At 43.7% G+C, this 7,939-nt stretch overlaps 2 non-coding genes across 2 annotated transcripts; both read left to right on the top strand.

The window, feature by feature from the left end:
• Window positions 1-298: 298 nt before the first annotated feature.
• On the top strand, window positions 299-380 carry trnas-aga (transfer RNA serine (anticodon AGA)). The gene has a single exon. It is a non-coding gene; the product is annotated as a tRNA-Ser (tRNA).
• A 2,133-nt stretch (window positions 381-2,513) lies between these two features.
• Window positions 2,514-2,586, top strand: trnar-ucg (transfer RNA arginine (anticodon UCG)). The gene has a single exon. It is a non-coding gene; the product is annotated as a tRNA-Arg (tRNA).
• The last annotated feature ends 5,353 nt before the right edge of the window (window positions 2,587-7,939 follow it).

The raw sequence follows: 7,939 nt of genomic DNA, 5'->3' as shown, positions 1-7,939 counted from the left end.
TGTCCAAGAACACTCAGATCAATACCTCTCTTGATCAGCTCTGCTGATCATGTTTGCAAAGAGATCTAACAAATTGCCAAAGTGGGATTGTCCTTTCAATCAATAATTTTGACACAGTTTGGCTGCAAATATTTTTTCCTAACTTTGTGTTTTTCTTCCTTCACATTGGTGTCTCGCACCTTACAATTCACAGCAGAGGTGGGAGAGGAGAATGGAAGCATTGAGCTCATCAAGCCAACAGCAGCTTTCAATGAGATTTCGGCTGATTTGGTCAATGCTCAACCCAGTGCAGCTGTCGGTAGTCATGGCCGAGTGGTTAAGGCGATGGATTAGAAATCCATTGGGGTTTCCCCACGTAGGTTCGAATCCTGCTGACTACGTCAGGAATGTTTTCCTGCTGGTACAATTTTCGCTCAAAGTTCAGAAAAACTATTTTGTGAACCAGGCTGGTAATTTGATTAGACTTGGGAAACTCGAGTTCTTCATCAGAAATGTTCCATAGTTAAAACATTATCTCTGTTTCTCTTTCCAGATACACTGCTCGACACATCGGGTTTCTGCAGCTGTTATTGAACGTCCTGAGCAGAAGTGCTGCTTTTCATTAGATTCCTTTAATCCCTGTCCACTGTTCTCTGACTCGGGTCAGTGGCAACACTTCCTCCTGCTCATCAAAGTGCTCATTCCCCACCGCTCCCTCTCCCATCATTACAAACAACCGTAGGAAATTGCCACTTAACCATCTTTGTTCCAAAGTGAAACTCACCAGCCTCGGGAATCTCTCCACCAAACGGGACTTCTCATCCCTGGACATGGTGCAAGCCAGAGGATTGTGAAGAGATACTGTGAAAATATTGTCAGTTGGCAGTTGAAAAAATGTTTAGGAAGCAAACCATATAATTTAGACTCCAGCTTTGGAAATCTTGAGAAACTCTTTGGGAAATGGAATCAGAGGAGGATTAAGAAGTGTGAACTGTCGGGCCGAGTAGAGGACGGGACATTGACTCTGATGTTCTCGGGACAGGAACTGATCTGAGACATTGAAATCATTCTCGCTCACGTCACGTACGTGAGGAATGCAAACTTCATCTGGACTCTGGGACAATGAAAAACTCTGGAACACTCAAGATAATATCCAAATATTTACTGGGATTACTACAGTACGAGTACTATAGATGAGTCATGTTTTGCCCAGTGTGTGCAGGAGGGCTTCCTGACACAGTACGTACACATGCCTTCAAGGGACGAAGCCACTTTCGATTTAGTACGGGTAACGAGCCTGGCCAGGTTTTAGATTCGGAAGTAGGTGAGCACTTTGGAGACAGCGATCACAATTCTCTGAGGTTTACTTTCGTGATGGAAAGGGATAGGTGTACTCCACGGAGCAAAGGATTCAGCTGGTGGAAGGGAAATTACGATGTATCGAGGTAAGATTTAGGAAGCGTAGAATGGGGTAGGAAACTGCAGAGGGTGAGCACATTAAAATGTGGAGCTTATTCAAGGAAAAGCTCCTGTGTGTCCTAGATAAGTATGTACCTGTCAGGCAGGGAGGAAGATATAGAACGCGTGAGCCGTGGTTTACTAAGGAAGTGGAATCCCTGGTCAAGAAGAACAAGAAGTCTTATGTTAGGACAAAATGTGAAAACTCAGTTAGAGCGCTCGAGGGTTCCAACGATATCAGGCGGGACCTAAAAAGAGAGCTGGAAGAGCCAGGAGAAGACATGAGAAGTTGTTGGCAGATAGGATCAGGGTTAACCCTAAGGCTTTCCATAGGTATGTCAGGAATAAAAGAATGACGAGAGTTATATTTGGGACAATCAAGGATAATAGTGGGAAGTTGTGTGTGGAGTCAGAGGAGATAGGGGAAGCACTAAATAAATATTTTTTGACAGTGTTCGCTATAGAAAATGAAAATGTTGGCGAGGAAGATACAGAGCTACTCGCGTCTAGACGAGAAGAGATTGAGGTTCACAAGAAAGAGATATTAGAAATACTGCAGAGTGTGAAAATAGATAAGTCAGCTGGGCTGGATGGGACCGATCTGATTTTGTTTAGCAAATGCACTGCAGGAAGGTACAAATCAAGCTGATGCTAACAACGGCTCGTTTTGAGCCGCTAATTTCAGTGAAGTGGCGGCGCCAATAAAAGGTGTCACGCATCTCGTCTAATTCCACATCCTGAGCTCGAAATGACCAGAGGTTTCTCGCCGAGTTTCTGCAGGGTCTTGTTTGGACGACACCATGACACTTTTTCACTGCAGTGGATCATGAAATCGCGTCGTGACTGTGAATAAAACGATGGAAACTTCCAGCAGAGAAGGAGGCGACCCTGAAGCAGGCAGCTGAGGACAAATGTTTCTCCTTTGCCAGTGAAAGGCACTGCTTCACAAATTGGAAACTTCGAAGTGAAGCAATGTTGGTGATTATCTTCGGTGCTTGTTCACCTTTTTAATTCTGATTCCGTGAAAGTCCATGGCATTACATATCGACATTCTGCCAAGTGCGGGCTCGTCTCTTGGGCCAGTGGCGTAATGGATAACGCGTCTGACTTCGGATCAGAAGATTGTAGGTTCGAGTCCTACCTGGTTCAAGGAGGACTGTTTCGCTTTAACCGTGGTATACGTTGACGCTCCCCTGTAAAGTTCTCTCGGGACACCGCCTCTGTGCTTCCGCATGTAAAGCTTGCATTTGTCCTATTGTCCATTTCAAATTCCAGCTCTCCACAACGGACACCTCCGTCAGTTTGGCGGTATCTTCTGGTGTGTCTCCCTCTGTGGGTGAAAATGAGCATGATTTCCTCAAAAGAGTTACAATTCGTTATACTTCTGTCCCATTATTGTGCCATGTAAGAACATAGGATAACCTCATTGACATTTGACCTGGAAACATTAGAACACACGAGACTTTGGGCCAAGGTTCGAAACTGCGACTAGAATAGATGGCTCTCTGATTAGCCGCAATGCACACGGGCGGAATGGCCTTTTCCCACTTTGTAAATCTTCGAAGACAATTTGAAAAAAATCTACAACGAAAATGTTCAGACAGGGTGTCTTATTTACACCAAATACGATAGTATCTATCGCCTTGTCTTGTTATTTACTTGTGAGGATTCGGTATTCTCAGCACCGTGGCCCGGATCGTATTCCTGCTCATGGAATGGTTGTATTGTTCAGCAAACATATCGGTGTACCAGTACTTCTGCCGATTTTCCGATGCTGGCAGGTCATTGGCTTTGTCCAAAACATTATGAAGGTTAACATAAAACAAATAGCTGCAGGTGTTGGAAATCTGAGCCAAAAACTAAAATTGTTTGTGCAGCGGAGCATGACGGGCAACAGAAACGTCGACTTTCCTGCTCCTCGGATGCAGCCTGACCTGCTGTGCTTTTCCAGCATCACTCTGATCTAAAGTCAGGTTTCCAGCATCTATAGTCCTCACTTTTACATTGTTCCTTCGGTGTCGCTGGTTCCCAATGCAAGAACTCCATCTCTAGCAGTTTCATGACTGTACCTCCACGCTGAGGCGTTGAAGCGTGAAGAAAAGTAATTCACCCCCTCCATCTCTGGGGTAATTCGGGACTGAAAATGAATCGTGTCACATTGAAATATATCGAGATGCGACTTAATGTTTGTCTTTTACTGGGAACCATCTCTTTCATTGTAACCATCAGGAAAGAACATTTCGTTCGCCAGAAAAAGAAATGAATATGTCACTAACCTTTGTTTGCTTCAGGTCCAAGAATACTCAGATCAATAGCTCCCTTGCTTACCTCTGCTGGTCATGTTCGCAAAGAGATCTAGCAAATTGCCAAGTGTGATTTTCCTTTCAATAAATAATTTTGACTCAGTTTGGCTGCAAATATCTTTGCCTACCTTTGTGCTTTTCTTCTTTTACATTGGTGTCTCGCACCTTACAAATGACAGCAAAGGTATGAAAGGAGATGGAAGCATTTCGCTCATCAAGTCTGCGAGAGCTTTCAATGAGATCACGGCAGATTTGGTCAATGCTCAAGCCGGTCGCACTATCTGTAGTCATGGCCGAGTGGTTAAGGCGATGGATTAGAAATCCCTTGGGGTTTCCCCAATTAGGTTCGAATCCTGCAGATGACGTTATGAATGCATTCCTACTGGAACAATTTTCGCAAAACCTATTTTTCAAACCAGGCCGGTAATTTGATTCGACTTGGGAAACTCGAGTTCTTCATCAAAAATGTTCCATATTTAAAACATTATCTCTGTTTCTCCTTCCAGATACACTGCTCGACACATGGGGTTTCTGCAGTTGTTATTGAACGTCCTAAGCAGAAGTGCTGCTTTTCATTAGATTCCTTTAATCCCTGTCCTCTGTTCTCTGACTCGGGTCAGTGGCAACACTTCCTCCTGCTCGGCAAAGTGCTCATTCCCCACCGCTCCCTCTCCCATCATTACAAACAACCGTAGGAAATTGCCACTTAACCATCTTTGTTCCAAAGTGAAACTCACCAGCCTCGGGAATCTCTCCACCAAACGGGACTTCTCATCCCTGGACATGGTGCAAGCCAGAGGATTGTGAAGAGATACTGTGAAAATATTGTCAGTTGAAGTTGGATAAATGTTTAAGAAGCAAACCATATAATTTAGGCTCCAGCTTTGGAAATCTTGAGAAACTCTTTGGGAAATGGAATCAGAGGAGGATTAAGAAGTGTGAACTGTCGGACTGAGTAGAGGACGGGACATTGACTCTGATGTTCTCGGGACATGAACTGATCTGAGACATTGAAAGAATTCTCGCTCACGTACGTGAGGAATGCAAACTTCATCTGGACTCTGGGACAGTGAAAAACTCATCACAATATTCAAATATTGACTGGGATCACTACAGGACGAGTACGAGAGATGGGTCAGTTTCAGCGGAGTGTGTGCCGGAGGGCTTCCTGACACAGTATGTAGACATACCTTCAAGGGACGAAGCCACTTTCGATTTACTACTGGGTAACGAGCCTGGCCAGGTTTTAGATTCGGAAGTAGGTGAGCACTTTGGAGACAGCGATCACAATTCTCTCAGGTTTACTTTCGTGATTGAAAGGGATAGGTGTACTCCACGGAGCAAGAGTTTCAGCTGGTGGAAGGGAAATTACGATGTATCGAGGTAAGATTTAGGAAGCGTAGAATGTGGTAGGAAACTGCAGGGGGTGAGCACATTAAAATGTCGAGCTTATTCAAAAAAAAGCTCCTGTGTGTCCTAGATAAGTATGTACCTGTCAGGCAAGAAGGAAGATATAGAACGCGTGAGCCGTGGTTTACTAAGGAAGTGGAATCCCTGGTCAAGAAGAACAAGAAGTCTTATGTGAGGACAAAATGTGAAAACTCAGTTAGAGCGCTCGAGAGTTCCAATGGTATCAGGAAAGCCCTAAAAAGAGAGATGAGAAGAGCCAGGAAGAAACATGAGAAGTTGTTGGCAGATAGGTTCAGGGTTAACCCTAAGGCATAGGTATGCCAGGAATAAAAGAATGACGAGAGTTAAATTTGGGACAATCAAGGATAATAGTGCGAAGTTGTGTGTGGAGTCCGAGGAGATAGGGGAAGCGCTAAATAAATATCTTTCGACAGTGTTCGCTATAGAAAATGAAAATGTTGGCGAGGAAGATACTGAGATACTTGCGTCTAGAGTAGTAGAGATTGAGGTTCACAAGGTTTAGGTGATAGAAATACTGGAGAGTGATATAACAGACAAGTCCCCTGGGCCGGATGGGATCTGTCCTAGGATCCTGTGGGAAGCAAGGGTCGAGATTGATGAGCCTTTAGCGTCGATCGTCAAATCATCTTGGTCTACAGGAATAGTGCCTGTGGAATGGAGCATAGCATATGTTGTTCCCGTGTTCAAACAGTGTCGTAGAGACAACCCTGGTAATTACAGACCAGTGAGTCTCACTGCAGTTGTTGATAACGTGTTGGAAAAGGTTATTATGGATAGGATTTATGATGATCTAGAAAAGAATAATCTGATCAGGGACAGTCAGCACGGTTTTGTGATGGGTCGGCCTTGCCTAACGAATCTTATTGACTTTTTTGACAAAGTGACCAAACAGGGAGATGACAGTAAACCGGTTGATGTGGTGTATATGGGTTTCAGAAAGTTGTTCGATAAGGTTCCCTACAATAGGCTATTATACAAAATGCGGTGGAATGGAATTGTGGGAGAGATTGCAGCTTTGATCAGTAATTGGCTTGCCAATAGAAAACATTGTTGTAGTTAATGGAACATGTTCTTCTTGGCGTCCAGGTACTGGCGGCATACCACAAGGGTCGGTGTTAGTTCCACTGCTGTTACATGAGATCTAACCTTGCCAATCAGTCTCCCATGGGGAACGTTGTTGAACGCCTTACTGAAGTCCATATAGATCACATTTTCTGCTCTGCCCTCATCAATCGTCTTTGTTACTTCTTCAAAACGCTAAATCAAATTTGTGAGACATGATTTCCCACGCACAAAGCCATGTTAACTGTCCCGAATCAGTCCTTGTCTTTCCAAATACATGTACATTCTGTTCCTCAGGATTCCCGCCAACAATTGGAGTATTCTTGGCAGATGCAGTTTCATGTCGGGAATGCGAGGTCATATACTTTGTTGGCAAGAATCAAAAGACACGCTACTATTTAAATCGATAGAAACGCAAAAGGTGTGCAGTGCAGAGGAGTCTCAGTGTTCTGAAACATGAAACGAACATATTTATTTCTTGCTGGCAAAAGAAAGCCTTTTCTGATGCTCACAATTAAAGAGATGGTTTCCAAAAAAATAGGAAAATTAAGTCACCAGTAGAGTAATCAATTACCAAGATATTCCTCGTAATGTTTTATGGGACATGTGGGATTTTTTTGTTTCTGGTTCGCCAAACGTTTTTACAATGGAACCGAGAGTTTTAGATGGGAAGTTAAGATCACGTGCGACTATTGCCATTTTTGTCACACACACACAATATTTTTTCCTTGTAAAATTTACTTCGCTTTGTGGTTACTGCGCGTGGGCTTGTAAACTACACATGCTTGTGAGTTCATTCCTCACTGTTCCTCAACTCCAGCCAAACAGACTTTACATCGTTATTTCCTGAGTCAAGGTAATCTCTAATCATTGCATGAATGTCATTAAAACTTCGATATTTCACAGGCCTCTGTATATCATCTTACAATATTAATTGATCCTTTACTGTATTGCAGTTGCGCATAAGAAGAGAAAAATAGCATCGAGAAAGGTGGACCTCCGGTTCACACACCCGTTATTGAACCGAAAATGCAGATGACTGCCCATAATACGATCGTGGAAGCATGTCCCGAACCCTCAGGAAACACAGAATAAGTGCAGTGCCACAGGGCATGTCAGAGACAGCACCAGAAAGACAACAGAAATGCTGCTATGAGCTCCTATTTTGGATATATTTCTCAACGAGCAATAGAGTGTTACATGTGTTCCATCAGGAATTACCTCACACAAGGAAGTAACCAGTGTTGCAGACGGTCATATCATCCGAGTTCCAAGCCCTGGAATCAGAGACATTCAATATTCTGTGCATAACTGCAAGGAACAGCTGTCCGAGGCGTTTACAGTCCAGATGAAATTATGAATGCAGCTCTCTAGTTGTCAGCCTCTTTCCCCTATGTCGTGTTTCGTGCAGTCCCAGCATGGAATCTCGTCAACCACGGTTGACCTGCACATGATGCGTATTGGGCCTTGTTTTCTCGTGAGTTGTTGTGTGAGTGAGGCTCTCGGTTTCTGTACTGTCATAAGTCCGAGTGTTCGGAGGAGTCTGGATATCGTTTTCCAGAATTTGTTTTTAATACAGGGAAGCATGATTTAAAAATTACCTCATAGCATATCCTCGTTGAGAATTTTGTGTGCCATGCATCTGCGAATGAAGGTGTGTGGATATTAGTTCTTGGCAAAGAATGTGTGTGGGCGTCAGTCCAGCA

This window comes from Chiloscyllium plagiosum, unplaced genomic scaffold (assembly GCF_037043375.1).
Source record: "Chiloscyllium plagiosum isolate Xiang-an unplaced genomic scaffold, Cpla_swu_hap1 HiC_scaffold_31, whole genome shotgun sequence".
Taxonomy (NCBI): Eukaryota; Metazoa; Chordata; class Chondrichthyes; order Orectolobiformes; family Hemiscylliidae; genus Chiloscyllium; species Chiloscyllium plagiosum.
The sequence above is the reverse complement of the archived record's forward strand: the minus strand, read 5'-3'. Positions and strand labels throughout refer to the sequence as shown.